Source organism: Macrotis lagotis, chromosome 1 (assembly GCF_037893015.1).
Source record: "Macrotis lagotis isolate mMagLag1 chromosome 1, bilby.v1.9.chrom.fasta, whole genome shotgun sequence".
NCBI classification, from domain to species: domain Eukaryota; kingdom Metazoa; phylum Chordata; class Mammalia; order Peramelemorphia; family Peramelidae; genus Macrotis; species Macrotis lagotis.
Window position 1 is genome coordinate 127,874,657 of NC_133658.1, and position 17,569 is coordinate 127,892,225.

At 36.4% G+C, this 17,569-nt stretch overlaps 1 protein-coding gene across 5 annotated transcripts in view; it reads right to left on the reverse strand.

Annotated features, from left to right (window-relative positions):
• ANXA4 (annexin A4) overlaps positions 1 to 17,569 on the reverse strand; it is a 64,370-nt gene that overhangs the window by 44,288 nt on the left and 2,513 nt on the right. Inside the window, exon 2 of one of the 5 annotated variants that reach the window (XM_074207757.1) lies at positions 10,432 to 10,593. The exons of the other annotated variants lie outside the window; for them this stretch is intronic. The gene's annotated coding sequence lies outside the window, so the exon portion shown is untranslated. The remainder of the gene's footprint in view (positions 1 to 10,431; positions 10,594 to 17,569) is intronic. 5 annotated transcript variants of the gene reach the window in all.

Here is a 17,569-nt window from a genome sequence, read left to right on the forward strand (position 1 = left end):
GCAGACACATCAATCAGCAAGAAGGAAGGAGGGATTTCCAGACAATCATTTTTGTTCCTCATTTCTAAGATGCTTTAGACTTTTTAACCAATGATATTGTTTTCCCAATTTATGATGCTGCTCCTTTTATCCACAAAAATAATCTATTAGTCTTTAAAGTTTGACTTGCTGAGGATCAAAAGACCCCTTTTATTGATAACCACTAGTCTTATCAATAAACTGAAGTTTGCTCAGAACTTTGTGCCTCAGTTTACCTTCATTTCAATATAGATAGAGACATAGCTTCAGATTCCAACTCTGAAGCCAACTGTGTGGCCCTGGACCTCTCCGACCCATTGCTTAGCTAGGGATGCAAAGAAAAATGAAACAGCTTATATTCTACTGAGGTAAACAACACACATACACACAGATAATTATATATATAAAATATATCAGGTCTTTCCTGACTACAACTTAGCACTCTCTTTCTTCTGACCAATAGGTCTTCTCACATTTTGAGTTAGAGTGATTCCTAAATATCACTCCAAAAGCTTTATAACAACAAATTAAGTCATTTGATGGGCAGCATTGTATGGTAGAATGGGTACCAACTAGTCTTAGAGCCTTAAGATTTGAATCTGAGACCCAGCTCTACCTTCCATATTGTTTGTGAGTTCAAGAAAGTCATTTAACCCCCATGAACTTCCATTTCCTCAATTATAATGTGGAGATAACAATACAGGTTGTTGTGAGGATCCAATGATAGATAGATGCTTTTTAAACTGTACTGCTACAAGTGCTAAAAATAACATGAAAATAATTTGTTTTAAATAGGGTGACAAAGAGGAGGCAGATCAAGTTCTAGCTTTGCCAGTTTGCCACTCTGTCACTCACATGCTCTCTGAGATGAGTCACAACCACGTTCCAGTTTCTTCATCTTTAAAACAAGAGTCAGCAAAATAAACACTCAAAAAATTTCCACTGAAATTGTGAGCAGCGAGGAGCATAAATGTAGAATTGGAATGTAGAGTCTAACCTCATTTGTACAGATGAGGAAACTGAAGAACAAATTGAGGCTCAGAAACCAAGGTTCATACAGGGAATCCAAAGAAAGCACAGAATCACAGAATATTACTTGAACGGGACCTCATCAGTCATCTCACCCAACCTTCACCAGAAAAAAAAATCTCTTCCACAATATACTCAAGAACAGATTGTAATAAAAATAATAATTAATAATGATGGTGGTGGTGGTGGTGATGGTGATGATGATAAGTTTTTATATAGCACTTTTAAAGTTTGGAAAGAGCTACAAATACATCATCTCTTTAGATCCTTATATCAACTCTGGGAGGTAGATATCATCATTATTATTATTTTTATTATTAGTATTAGTATTCCTATTTTATAGATGAGAAAATGGAGATTGAAAGAGTGATTTCCTTAGGGAGGAAGGACCTCAACTCTGGTCTTCTTGACCCCAAGTCTATCCACTGTGCTATCCACTATACTATGCTGTCGTCCAGTTCGACTGTGACACAATTTGGGGGTCTCCTCAAAGACACTAGAGTGGTTGCTATTTCTTTTTCCAGCTCATTTTACAGAGAGAACTAAGAAAAACAGTGTTAAGGGACTTGTCCAGCATCATACACCAGTAAGTGTCAGAGGCTAGATTTGAACTCACAGATGTGAACCTTTCTGTCTTGTCTGGCGTTCTATCTACTGGTCCATCTTGCTGCCTCATTGTACCACCTAACTGTCCCTTAAGGTTATTTGGTCTTTGTTCCAAGAGGGAGAACAAACTAATTCCTCCTTCACTACCATCACCAAAAGTAGACTATCTATACCAATTTTGGACAGCAATCACTGTGATTATTCTGACAGTAATCCTGAATCTGACCTCTTTGCTGTTTCTGATCATTGCTCCTGGTTCTGTCCTATAGAGTCAAACAGAATGGCTCTAATGCTTTCTCCATGGAAAGGCTCAGGTCCCCTGATTCCATGTGCCCCTCTCCTTCCACAGTATCACAATCCCTCTCTAAAAAACAATCCAGAGGGGCAGCTAGGTGATGCAGTGAATAGAACACTTGCCCTGGAGTCAGGAGGATCTGTGTTCAAATTCGACCTCACTTAATAATTACTTAGTTGTATGACCCTGGGCAAGTCACTTAACTCCAATGCCTTGCAAAAAAAAAAAAAACCAATCCAGAGTCATAATGGAGCAGATTACATGAAGTCAAACTAAAAAGGAAAAAGACTCATTGACCTGAAAGGATGAAGGCTGAAGGGTGTGACAGAATCTAGCCCATCACAACTGTGTACAGCTTGGGCAAATGACAACTTGCTTACAAAATCACAGTTCTCCTAAAGGAAGACCCACCTCTCTTTAAAGTAAGAGTCCTGTTCTAGAAAGAAAAACTAAATCCAGAGTTAGAACACTTGGGTTTGGCTCCCAGCTCCATTAATTACTATCTGTGTAGCCTTAGGAAAGAAGCGGGGGAAGCATTTATTAAGCTTAAACAAGTCACCCCCTTTCTTGGAGTCTCAGGTTCCTGATCTGTCAGATGAAGAGTTGAAAGACAGCAGGGATATGCTATAAAATATATCAAACAGCTCTCTGAAGCAGGAAATAAGGATTAAGCTGCATTATTAACATTTTCTAGTGGTGACTAAGGGGTACAATGGCTGGACCCTGAATCAGAAAGACTTGAGTTCAAATCTGACCTCAGACACCAGCTATATGACCCTGGACAAATCAACGAACACCTGTTAGCCTCAAAAATGAGATAGGCACAGCATCTAGCTCACAGAATTGTTAGGAGGATCAAATGAGATATTTGTAAAAGCATTTAGCAGAGAGGTTAGTGCTTATATAAAGGCTTATTCCCATCTCTTCATCACCTTCTTAAATCTAGACAACAAACACAACAATAAATGGTGCCCTGATTTGTGGATTTTCTAAAGTATAAATGCTCATACTGAAAATTGAATAGTCCCTGGAGGGGTAGTGTGAACTGACTCCAGCAAACCTATAGAGAACAGCCAGTCTCTAAGGTCCTGCTTTAATATACAATGATCCTGAGCTTGAAAGAATAAATTAAAAATGGGGACCCTGATTTTTGAGGAGTCTCTTACATCAATTAATACTCTACTCAACAACCTACCCTAAAAGTCAAGTGACAACCATCAAACAAGAATTTCACCCACAAAGGATACTGATAATATCTTTCAAAAATAAATGATAGATGGGTAGCTAGGTGGCACAGTGGATAGAGTACCAGCCCTGGAGTCAGGAAGACCTGAGTTCAAAGCTGACCTCAGACACTTGATGCTTACTGGCTTTGTGACCCTGGGCAAGTCACTTAACCCTGATTATTTTGCCAAAACTAAAAAGAAATGATAGATTATTTGTAAATTTCAAGTTTTATACAAATAAAAAAAGAAATGCTTTTTTAAAAAGCAGTACATGAAAGTTTGAATATGTTCCACTGTAGCCTGTTTTCCCGTGAGTGAGTCATTAAACTGGCAGATGGCCTTATGTTGGGTTTTTTGGTTTGTGGAAATATAGGAGGGTCTGATTCACTCCTAATTAAAAAACAGGCTCCACCCGTGCATTCTTGAGAAGTCTGTGAAGGGGGAAGGCAGGAAAGGGGCAGCTCTTAGCCCAGTCATCATACCTCAATTTTCTAATGTGTTTTCAGATTATAAAGCATTTTCACATGTTATCTCATTTAATTCTTAAAATAACTCTGATGATATAGATTTTGGGAGATTGAAAGTTAAGTGATTTGTCCGATGTTGCACAATTAGCAAAAAAAAGTACAACCAGGACAAGAACCAGGTTTTTTTGATTCTAAGATCCACTCCATTATTTGACCAAGCAGGGGCCTAAGAACTGGGTTGGACTGTAGGAACCCCAAAATGGTTGTCATTTGTGTTTACTCAGAGTTTACATTTCAATTGTACTGTCTACATTCGTTGCTTTCATTTTCTTTTTACCAATTTTTTGGCAATGTATTATTGACAAAACTATCACTTTCTAATAAATATGTGTTCTTATTTAGTTGGGTCTGATTCCTTGTGATCCATGTGACATACTGTCTGTGAGATTTTCTTGGCAAAAATAAGAGTGGTTGATCTGTCATTTCATTTTCCATCAAATAAACAACTTTCACATAATATCTTTCCATTAAAAAAAATTCTAGTGATTGTACCCAACATTAAAAGAAACTTCTCATTCAAGAGTTTACCATTTTTAATAAAGAATGTGGGTGGCACAGTGGATAGAGCACCAGCCCTGTAGTCAGGAGGACTTGAGTTCAAATTTAGCCTTAGACATTTAATACTTACTTAGCTGTATGACCTTGGGCAAGTCACTTAACCTCACTACCTTACAGAAAAGCAAAAAAACAAAAACAAAAATGAAGAATGTGTTTTAACCTCAGGTCATTTGGAACCAACATTTCTACCTATACTCTCTCTCCCACCCAGTTCATTGTTCAACCCTCTGCAGTTTAGCTTCTGATAGCAACCTCCATTGAAACAGACTCCCTCCAAGTTCAATGGTAAACAGAATCAATTCAATGATACCAGCCTTTACACAAACATATCTCTGTCCCTAGAAGTGAACTCTTTTCCAAAGTCTCAATGCCAAAGGCATTACAAGCTCTTGAAACTGACTTCAATTTCCCATGAAATTTGTGCTTCTTCCTAACTTCCAAAACATCAACAGCACAACCATCCTCCCAATGATCCATATCTGGTTAATTCTCTGTTGTCTTCAGTTCTTAGGCAGTATGAAAATATGGACAGCTACTAGATACAAGTCTAGTAGTCAGAAAGACCTGGGTTCAAATCTTATCTCTGATAATTACTTAACTATATGATCCTGGGAAAGCAGCAGCCTTTCATCTCCACAATGTCTCTTTTCTAAAATATAAATTTATTTATTTTCCAATTATATGTAAAGATAATTTTCAATACTCATTTTTGGTAAAGTTTTCTACTTTTCACCCTTCCCTCCTTTTATACTAATAGAGCAAGCAATCTGGTATAGGTAATACATAAACATTTGTTCTACATTGTCTCAAACCCATTTTCTCTTTACTAGTTCCACGATGTTCTAGTTCAGATTTCCATTACTGCTTATCCTCATTCTCTTTTACCAAGATTATTGCAATACTCTCCTAACTCAAGTCCACATCTCCAGCTTATTCTCTCTAATGTATAATACATATGACTTCAAAACTAACTGTCTTGATTCACTGGTCCTATCAAGCTAAAAATCTTGCTTATCAAATAAAGTATAAATCATGGGCTTGATTTTGAAGAGAACCAAAGTGACTTAATATGAAAAATTCATGAGAGATAGCTTAGTATCATCCATTCCTAAGTCTATGTCTGCCTTAAAGAAGACTTCTGACTAAAATTCTCCAACTAGATGTATTACAATGCCTCTACTTATCAAATACATTAGAGGTACAAACAAGAAACTACTATTAATGTAAATGATCGTTCATCCCAGATTATGTCTATAAGTTTCTAGCCACTTTGTCTTTGTACGATACTTTAAAACATAGCTGTCCAATCTTTTAGCTCTTCTGGCTGCATCACCTAACAAACACTGTCAAGAGTCATATATAGAATTCAATATTTATATATTTATGACTACAGTGTAACCTATAATACCTATGGTTAATGGATAACATTGGGAGCACTAAGTCACATGAATGGGCTTTGAGGGCTGTATGTGACCCACAGGTCTCGGGTGGTTAGAGAGTTAACATGATATAATGGAGACAATGGTAAAAAGAACTGAGAGTCAGAAAACCCATGTCCAAGTTCTTACTGCACTGTTTATGAACCCTAGGATGATGTAGGTAAGTCAATAAGACCTCTCTCTCAATTTCCTCATTTGTTAAACAGGGATTATAATGTAGACCCTAACCAATATTGTAGTAGGCTGGTGTAAGGATCAAATGACCTATAATGTGTGTAATTAGTCTTTTGTAAACTATAAAGTGCTAAGAGTTTCATATGATATTATTAACATCTTCCTGAAGTTCAACTCAAATGCCATCTCCTCCAAGAAACTTTCCTTAGTTCCAATTAGTAAAGCCCTTCCCATGAGCACACTCAGAAGTCTTTGTTATATGTTTAAGTATTTCAAAACCTTGATGGATCTATGACCTCATTGGTTAAGATAAAAGCCTTCTCATCCAATAGGATTCTTGTAAATTTCCTTGCATAAATCTTCCACAGGAGATCCATTCAATCCATTAGGAGCCTTAGGGATCTTTCACCTTTTTGTGGAAACAAGCGTAACACCAGCTTCAACAGTGTCTTTCACAGAAACTATGGACACTTTATCTTTAGGAGGCATTGGTATATTAGAATGAGAGCTTATGTCATTCGATGAAGAATCTGTGAGGAACTTAAGGGTTGAATTATTTTTCTGGATAATTACCTATTATGATTGAAGAGAGAATGACTAAGGTACCAAGAGGAAAAAAAAAGGAAGAAGAGAACTTACCTTGGAGAACTGTTTGAATTCTTATTTTGTGAAGAAACAAGAAATATTCTTGAATAGAATCAATTAATATTCTGAGAGAAATGGATGGCAGAAATGTGTTTCCAGATTTGAAAACTATAATAGTAACGATGGTTAGAGATTGTTAATAAATTATATAGTATACAACGATGACATTGAATTAAGCCAAGAAAATGAAAAGGTATGTATGTGCATAACATTTATAGGAAAAGTGGTTTCTTTAGTTTATTAAATAAGTAATTAGCTAACTTTTTAATTAATGACAAAGATGCTACAATTTTGGAAATTTAAAAGGAAATGTCAGAACAAACTCCTGGATGAGAAAAATGGACTAGTCACAGAAGAGATAGGAATGATCATTCCACATAGGCTAAAATTGAGGGTAGTTAACTAAACCCCACTACATCAGTGAAACAGCTGGTCTCTGCTATGTTATCCCTTGCTCTGGTTACCTTACCCACCTACCTCCTTTTTTAGTCAAACATTTTTTTTTATTACAATGTAGGAAGCATATGATGATCACATGAGATTCCTTGCTAGATGAAGCCAGAGATTAAGGTGGTCAGAGATCCTTTAGTTTTCATTATCAAGTGAGACATAAAATGAGGAAATTTGCTTATCAAAGATATTTATGAATCTCATAGAAAATGTTCTGTAATTAGGAGTTCTTAACCTTGGGTCCATGAACTTGTAGGATTTTAAAAATATTTTGATAATTGTATTTCAAGATAATTGGGTTTTTTTGTGGTCCTATATATTTTATTTCATGCATTTAAAACCATTATTTTGAGAAAGAAGCCATAGACCTTGGCACTAACTGCCAAGGGGGTCCATGGCAAAAAAAAGTTAAGAACTCCTTCAACAAAAGTAAGGCCCTACAGATGGGCCTATTTGGAAAACATGCTAACTTCATTGAGTCAAGATAATTTTATCAGCATCACGTGGACTTATTAATTGGATCTACTATCACTGAAGAAAGTTTGTCTCGATAATCCATTGAATTAGTCTAACTTCACGTCTCTGGACAGGTACTACAGATAAGCAAAAAGATCTGGTCCCAAAATCACGTTAAAATAAGGGACCAGAATGGTTTGCATTTGGGAAGCTGTGCAGACTTTAAAAACAACAACCAAAACTCAATCATATTTACTAAAAATTACTAGATCATGTCACTATTTTCATGCAAATACAACTCTTTACTTTCTGCAATTTATTTCAGTTTTTATAGTTAAAATAGGGAAAATATTTCTGGATTGAAAACATGAACTTTTAAATATGGAATATAGGTCAATAAAAATATGAAAAAAGCAAATTTTAAAAGCCCTATAGTTGGGTTTTTTAAACATTGGCTGAAACCTTACTAGTAATTTTATCAAGATAAATTTTGTTCATAAATATTTTCAACTGGATTTCAATTCAAGTTTTAAAATTGCATTTTTAAAAGGTTCAAATTTTAAACTCTTAAGAATCAAAAATATTAGACTCAGTCTGAAACATTATCAGAAGTTCTCATTTGTAAGGGAGAATTGAACTTAGTTCTGGGGTGCAGAATATTTTTTTAGAAAAGATTCTTAATTATGCTGCTTCATGCAATGGAAATTCTGGTGACCTTCTATTGTATATTAATATTGAGTCTTTTTTGAATAAAGGAAATTGTAGAAAGACAGATTTCCAGTATCTGGATAAAGTTCGATGTATAAAACAAGGAAAACACATTAGTTTTCCTTTTCCTTAAATGTAAATATGTAAGCCTTATGAATATGAAGCAGTATCATCCACTGTATATTAAAATACAGGCTATGGTAAAGACTATTACTAGGAAGGCAGATTTTATCTTCAAAATGAGTTAAGATTCTTCAATATCAGTCAAATAATATCATTATTACCCACACCAACCAGTTGAAATGCTCTGTAACCTAACCACAGTTGAACTACTACTTTCTGTCCAGAAATGTTCCATAGCAAACAGTTATTGGTAGTTTGCTTTATTACAGTAGATAATTGTATTTCAATAGTTTGCTTCATTACAGTAGACAATCCTGTGGAACTTGGTCCACTGCTTTTTAAAAGGTCTGGGATCTCACACTTGCCTCAGGCAATAATATACTCTCTTCTCAAGTCCAGTAATTTTTTGTTCAAAATATCAAAACCTCTACGAAGCCTTTTCTGATCTCAACTGCAAAATCAGGGAATCAATAAATGTTGGTGTTGGAAGGGAGGATGTTAGAAGTCATCTGTAGCATCTGCACAAGCTCCCCAAAAGCATCATCTCTAACCACCAATGGAAGGACTACAGTGATACAGAACTCTGCTTTTGAACAGCTCTCCTTGTTCCTAAGACCTTGCTCACATTGAGTTGAAACTCAGGTAATTTCCACCCATTGCTTCTAGATGCACTATCTCTCTTCTGACAAATAACTGTTCAAATATTTCTCCCCTAAGTCTTCTCTACTATAAATAAACTTTCTTATTTCCTTCAGTTGATCCACAAAATGACAGGGTTGGAAGTCATGTCACAATCCAGGTGCCAAAAAATGAAGACAATAATTACACTGAGAACATTGATCCACACAGAATGAACCAGCAATGAATCAGAGTTTGCTGTATTGAACTAAATTGATTTGATTTGCTCTGATCCAGAACAGAGCACAAAAAGACAATCACTCCCTTCAATCTAAACACATTATTTCTGTTAATGACTAGCTTTAAAAAAAACACCACAATGTCATATTAGATTTTTACTATAATATTGATTTCATAGTCCACAAAACTTCCAGGTCTCTTTTATGTAAATTGCTGTCTATCCACACACCCCCTCAACCTATTATGCAGTTGATTTTTTAACTAAAGTACAGGACTTCAAACTGATTCTTATTAATATCAGCTTCTAACACTCTTTCCCCTTTACTAAGCTGCCTATGTTATCAGGAGATCTTGGTTCTAGTTCCAGATTTGTCATTTCTGGTGATGAGCCAGTCATTCTTTTCCTAATCTATAAAATAGGTATGGTAATACTTGTACTACCCTACTTAACTCTAGTGAGAAAAGTACTTTATAAACTGTAAAATGCCAAAAATGTAGTTATAAACCATAATAATTATGATTCAATCTATTGTTCTGGCTCATCTAGATCCTTTAGCACCCATATTCTGGACTTGGATTCATATGGCTGTGTCCCCTCTCTGCTATTTATTAGCTGTGGAATCATGGACCAAGTTAATTCACCTCACTAAATCTCCATTTCCTCATTTACAAAATAGGGATAATAATACTTGTTTCATCATAGAATTACTATGAGGAAAGCACATATCTAATTAGCCATCCCTTTCATTTTTGTATTATCTATATATTTTTAAGATGTTGTCTATTACTTTTATCAAATCCTTGATAAAAATGCCTAATGAAACTAGGTCAAATTTAGAGCCCTGTGGCACTTGTTTAGAGGGTTTTAAAGATCGACTAACTGGTTGATTATACAACCACTTCCAAATCCACCTTTATAGTTCTATTCTCCACCCTCCACCTCCATTTTATTCACAAGGAAATCATGAGAGATAGCCAAAAACCTTGTTGAAATTCAAGTATAATTTATTTATAACAATCTCTTCTTTGGGAACCTTGTCAAAAAAAGAACTGGGGTAGATCTGTCATGACTTGTTAATGAATGCATGAGGACTTAAAGTGAAGACTAATTCCCTTTCTAAGTCCTGATAAACTATCTTTTTAATAAGCTATTCTAGAATTTTGCAAGGAATTAGTAAATTTCCCTAGTCTTATAGCTTAATATAATTAGATCTTAATTTTTAAAAATATTAGGACATTTTTCCATCTCTAATACTCCTCCCCTTCTCCATGGTTCTTCTAAGGGCTCTGATAGTAAATAGTTAAGCAATCATACTCACAGTTTCACTTCCCAAGTATATGTGTTCAGGTCCTGATTCTATCACATTCAATTCAGGAAGTCATATTGATAACCATACCAGTTCTCTAAAGCAATCCATTGTGGTTTGGAGCAAATATATTAGCAGAGCCTCACCAGAGAAGTAAAAATGATCTTGTTGAATCTAGAACAGATTTTTGCCTATTTAGATAGGGTCCAGGAACACTAAAAAGGCAGGTTAGAGAACTTTCTTATGATGATAGGAAATAAAAAATTCATTATCCCCCCCCATATACAAGTACAAAAATGGAACCTCATATAACAATGTTCTTTATCACTTTATGATTTAATCATGTGTTTTCCTCATAGTAATTCTATGAAGAAACAGACAAGTATTATTATTCCTATTTTGTAAATGAGGAAATGGAGATTTAGTGAGGTGAACTGACTTGGTCCATGATTCCACAACTAATAAATAGCAGAGAGGGGACACAGCCATCTGAATCCAAGTCCAGAGAACCTACCTCAGAAGATCCTTCTTTGCCTGAAGGCATACTGTTTTCATAGGATGTAGAATCATAGTTTTAAATTTAGACCTCAAAAGTCATTTTGTCCAAAACCTCATTTTTATATATGAAGAAATGAAGGCTCACAGAAACTAAAGTAACTATCAATAAGCAATCACAAAGTCACAAGACTTGTGTGAAAACCAAGTTCATTACAAAGCAAATGAACACACACGTGGAAACCAGAGTTCTTAATCCTTAAGGAAGATTGCATACTGATTACAACATAACAAAAAGAAAAGAAAAAAGGAAGGGGTGTGGCATGAGAGGGGAAAGGTACAGCAACTCTCCTGAAGAAAAGGAAGGCAATGGCAGGGAATGTTATAGTCCTTCCTGGGCACCATACTTTAGGAAGGTCATTGATAAGATGAGTCATATCAAAGGAGAGTAGCCATCATATTGTAGAACCTTGAAATTGTTTTACGTGAGGAATGGTTAAAGTAACTAGGAAATGTTTAGCCTGAAGAAGAAGACTCATCAGTCAATCAATGAACATTTATTGTCTACTTTGTCCTAGTTGTGCTAAGTTACTCTGGGGGACAAGATAACTATAATCAATTATGCAAAAGATTATAATGTGAAAGAAAATGTCAGTCAAATCAATAAGCATCTATTAAGCTCCTACCATGGCCAGGGTCTAAGCTATGCTTTGGGGATACACAGAAAAACAAAAACAATTCCCTGCCTTCAAGGAGCTGACAGTCTAATAATGGAGGGGGGATATGCAAACAAGCATGTACAAACAAAATGTACACAGGATAAATTGGAAACTGTCTCAGGGAAGAATGGAAAAGGTTTCTTGCAATAGGTAGATATTTAGACTGGACATGAAAAGAATTGAGGAAAGTCAGGAGGCAGAGATGAAGAAGGAGAGAAATCCAGGAATGGGGAAAAGATACTGAAAATGCTGAGTTAGGAATGAGGAAAGCAAAGAGGTCACTGTCACCAGATAACAGAATTTGGGGTAGAGGGATATTAGATTAAAAACCTGGAAAAGATAGCATGGATCAGGTTATGAAGGGCTTTAAGAGTCAAAGATGTTTGCATTTGATCTTGGAGGGAATAAGGATCCACTGGAGTTTACTGAATGGGGGGAAATGGGGAGGGGAAAGAGTATATGACAAGGTCAGATGTCTGTTTTAGGAGGTTCTCTCTGACAGCAGAGTGGAAGAGGAACTGGAGTAGGGAGAGGCTCAGAGACAATTATCCAGATAGTACAAAAATTCAGGCAAGGGGTGATAAGATCTTCACCAGACTGGTGTCAGTGTTAGAGGACAGAAGAGGGCATAGAAGTGAGATGATGGGAAGGTAGAAATATCAGGATTTAACAACTAATTGGATTGGAGAATAAGAGAGAATGAGGAATCAAGGATGATAGTGACATCATAAGCTTGGATGATTGACAACAATAGGGAAGTTAGGAAGAGGAGAAGATTTGGAGGAAAGATAATAAATTCAATTTTTTATGTGCTGAGTTTGAAGTGTCTAAGGGACATCCAGTTGAAGATGTCTAAAAAAGTAGAGAGATTGTGAGACTGGAGGACAGGAAAGAGTTCATACCTGGACAAGTAGACCTGAGAATCATCTGCTTAGTTAGAATTCTGCATATCCTCAGAAGGCAGAATTAGGAAAAACAAATGGAAGTTTGCAGAGAGACAGAATGCAGCTCAGGGTGTCTTTTCAATGCCATTTGGGTCATTTAGAATTGTAATTCTTAGGGGCAACTAAGTGGTGTGGTGGATAGCACACTAACACTGGAGTCAGGAGGACCTGGGTTCAAGAGACACAATAATTACCTAGCTGTGTGATCTTGGGGAAGACACTTAACTCCATTGACTTGTCAAAAAAAAAAAAAACCAAAACAAACCAAAAAATAATTTTAATTCTAGTGAGAATATTACCAACTACTCAGGAAAACCACAGGCAGGCATGCTCTGGGATCAGATGGGTTATACTTGACTGACCCATGTACTCTGGATTGAATACCCAGAAACTAAGCTATCCTGAACCTCTTCAAGTGTCCTTCTTCAAAAAATGATGTCAGGCGGCTAGGTGGAGCAGTGGATAAAGCACTGGCCCTGGAGTCAGAAGTATTTGAGTTCAAATCTGACCTGACAATAATTACCTAACTGTGTGGCCCTGGGCAAGCCACTTAACCCCATTTGCCTTGCAAAAACCTAAAAAAAAACCCTCAAAAAATGTCAAAGCTAGAAGTTGATGAATTGGTTGCTTTTACTTTGGGTCATACATCTGGAGCTGGAAGAGATACCATAGGCTATCTACCTAATTCAGACTCCTCTTTTTTACAGATCACTGAAGTATAGGAAGGGAAAGTGATTTGCCCAAGGTAGTAAGCATTAGAAGCTAGATCTTAGGATTTTAGACCCAAGCATTCAATCAGTAAACATTTATTGATCATTTATAATGTTCTGTGTACTAGAAAGTAGGACAAATTGCACCTTAACTAGTCTTTGTTACAAGGTAAAGTTCAGTAGGGGAGAGTATAAAAGGATTACTACTAAGAAATGACTATGGTGTAACAGAAGCATCAATAAAACTTTTAAAACATTTTGGAATATCCAAGAAAAAATCAAACAGTAGGGCTTTGAAGATCAATTTCTGGTCTTAAGGTCAGGAAGACCTGAGTTTGAATATGGTCTTGGACATTTACTAACCTTGTAATCATGCCCCCAAATCACTTTAAGATATCAGGGTCTCAGTTTCCTCATTACTGTCTAGATGTTCCAGTTCTAAATCAATATTTTGTAGACACTCAGGATATATACTATTACTGTTCAGTTGTTTCTACTCTTCGTGATCCCATTTGTAGTAATCTTGGCAAAGGTACTGGAGTGGTTTGCCAGTTTCTTCTCCAGCTCATTTCACAGATGAGGAAACTGAGGTAAACAGGGTCAAGTGACTTGCCCAGAGTCACAGCTAAGTTAAGTGTTTAAGGCTGAATTTGAACTCAGGTCTTTCTGATTCCAGACCTGGTGCTCTATCTACTGTCCCAACTCAGCTAGCTCCCTATACCCTAAAGCTGCAGGGCAGTGGGAAGCCTTGAAGGAATCCTAATGAAAGAGTAGAAAGAGAAGATCTGGCTTTTAAAATAATCTCTCTGATCTTCATCAAATCATTTTCTCTTCTTAGTGACTTAATACATAAAATAGGGAAAATCAAAACAGCTTTGCAAGTAGTACTGAAGGTTTGGCTGGATTTATTTAATTTAACCAACATTAATTCTGTATCTACTCTAATGATGAGGACAGATGATCTCTAAGTTCCCTCTTAGCTTTAATTTTTATGGGACTCTGAGTTCAGTACTACAAGTACCACCAAAAAGAAAATCATACTATTTTTTCCCCAGTACAACGATCGTTATTTAGTTTTTACTTCTATTAATTCAGTCCAAGGTCTGAGTTTGGGAGTGGCAGAGGCTGTGTGGATTTTGGAAAGGCTTTCCCTTGGGTAAGTAAATAGAAAGCACAGAAGAAAAATAGAAAAAGAGCAGATCCTGGGCCAAAAGGGCTTTGCTACATCACTACACCAGTGCATCAACTTGATGTCCTCTGGTGGCATGTGACCAGTTTGACTGGACCCATTGTGGAAAGGTCTTGTCATTTTATCTCTACATTTCCTGTGCCCAACTCCTATTCCCCAGTCATACAGTCACCATTCTGTATTAGGACCTCATCATCTTTCACCTCAAGTGTTACAATTTCTCCTAAATGGCTTCCTGTTTCCTCCCACCCTACTCCAATTCATCCTTTACAAAACTACCAAAGTATTTTTCCTAAAGTACCAGTCTGACCATGTCACTCCTCTGCTCACTAACTTCTAGTGACTCCCTATTACCTCTATGATCAAATACAAAGTCCTTTGTTTGACACTTAAAAGCCCTTCATAACCAGGTCTCAAACCTACCTTTCCAGACTTAGTACTGCTTGCAAAGCTGTTTTGATTTTCCCTGTTTTATGTATTAAGTCACTAAGAAGGGACAATGATTTGACGAAGATCAGAGAGATTATTTTAAAAGCCAGATCTTCTCTTTCTACTCTTTGTTGATCAACTGAGTTTTTCTTGGCAGATATTCTGGAGGGGCTTGCTGTTTCCTTCTCCAGTTCATTTTACAGAAGTCCTCATAATAAGACTAAGGATTAAGGGACTGACTTGCCCAGGGATACCCAGCTAGTAAATGTCTGAGGACAGATTTGATCTCAGTTCTTCTTAGAATTGCATTCTATCTCTCTGCAAACTTTCATTTTTTTCTTATATACAATTTATGGTCTAATTCCGTTCCCCTTGCATGTAACTCAATTTTCCCTCATTTACCCTGTCTGTGCCCCATGTTTAAAATATACATTCTCCTCATCTCTACCTCTTGGAATTACTTATTTTTCTTCAGCACTCAGCTCAAACCCTACCTTTCCTAATTCCCCAGTTGCTAGAACTCTAACAAAAAAATCACCTTGTTAAATTTTGTCATATACCCATCCAAAAGATATGCTTTTCCTTCTTAAGTCCCCCCATTTACCTGTAGCACTGTGTATCCCCAGGTGTTAGTATAGTGCCTAAGACATAGCAGGTAGTAATTAAAATCCCTGTTGATTAGGACTGCCCTCAGATCAACAATGAAGGCTAAACAAGGACCACCACTATAATGACCACCACAACAACAAACCCTTGCTCTGCAGAATTTGCTTCAGGAATTCCCTGAGGAACTCTAATAACAGATGAAAATAATCATTTTTCTTTTAATCAAGAATATTAGGTTTGAAACTAAAATTGAAAAAAAAACTCTAATAATAAATAATAGCTAACATTTATATAGCACCTACTATGATAGGTCCTGTGCCCATCAATTAGGAAGTAACTAAATAAGCTATGGTACATAAATATAATAGAATGATACCGTGCTGTAAGAAATAAAGGATAAGATGAATACAAGGAAGCATAGAAAAAGGTGAATGAGGCTGAAGTGAAATAGCAGAAATAAGAAAATAATATAAAAACAAGGACTGAAATTATGTAAATAGCAAGAGCAACAACAAAATAAACAATTTAATAATGAACAAACTTATCCACAAAGAGGAGATATATGAGAAGGCATCTACCCCTAATCCTTGCCTATATAAGAGGCCATGGGGGTGGAATATTGTACATAATATCTGAGTAAAAACATGGACACAGCAAACAAGAACAAACCAGGAGCTGAGATTTAAAGACCTACCTCAGAAACCTTTCCTGCCTCTAGCCATTTCCCTGCTTCCCTTCCCTCTACTATGTGTTTAAGAAAGAACTTACAGTCCTGTATAGCTGGATTTGTATTTGAAGAATGTTTTTTCTTTGGAAAAGGAAATAGACTCAATATTTGTGTGAATTCATTCTCACAACTCTGAATTAGCAACAGAACCAACTCTCCAAAGGAAGTGTCCTACCTTCATCCAACATACCGGACATGCACTTGGGTGGCTTCTTTCTACTTCAAGGTTCTCCCTGATGTTCACATAGTCTGATTTCATTGATGTAAAAATGTGGGGTGTGGGAGATAGAGAATGTATATAGTGTGCTTTATCCTATAGCTTCTCTATTGTTAGGAATGAGATTGGGTGTCAGGAGCAGCCTGAAAGTACCTCCTGATGATGGAAAAGTAGATTGATAGAGTGAAAAAAAATCCAAGACTTAGTTAATAAATTATTCTGACATAAATTTAAAAGTAGATCTGGAATGTTAGCCAAAAGCTGCTGCCACACTTGGAAGGGCTTAAGAATTAGACTAAGCTATATTACCGGGAAAACAAATGAATGGGTGGGCATAAGCAAATCAATTTGTTCTAAGTCATGATTCTAGAAATATGCCCCCTTCGCTCCATCCTTGAAAGCCTAAAAGATGTGTAAATGTGTGTGTGGGGGGGAGGAATGACATGAACAACTCTCATTCTTCAGATTCTCAAAAAAGAAAAGCATCCTAAACCAAATACTAGCAAAGAGAAAATAAAAGGAAAAGTCACAGGTTTATGCTCTATCTGACTGTTCTGTTCCCTTTCCTAAAACTGTGATGACACGTGTAGCCATGAAAACTGCATAGGGATTAACTTTATTTGATTCCAGTCTTCCTTTTCAATTAATGGCAAAGTGGATTGAGTGCCAGGCCTGGAGTCAGGAAAGACATCCTCCTGAGTTCAAATTTGGTCTCAGATACTTATTACCTGTAGGACCCTGCACAATTCATTTTACCCTGTTTGCCTCAGTTTCCTCATCTGTAAAATGGGAAAAAATAATAATATTTATAATATTTACTTTATAGAGTTGTTATAAAGCTCAAATGAAATGATGTCTGTAAAACACTTGGCTAACTTGTAGGTGCTCTGTCACTCCCCTAAGTATACAAGCCTATTAGCTGCTTCCAGCATTCAGCATATTTTGCAACAACTGTATTCTATTGGACCTAAAATGCATCCATCATCTTCAAATATTTAGTTTCCTCCAAGAAGCACCTTGGTTCCACTTTCTATCAGACTTTTTTTTTTAGGAGCTGGCCCATTTTTTGTGACTTCAAAGCTCTATTTTTGGCAACTTCTTTTTTCCCCACTAC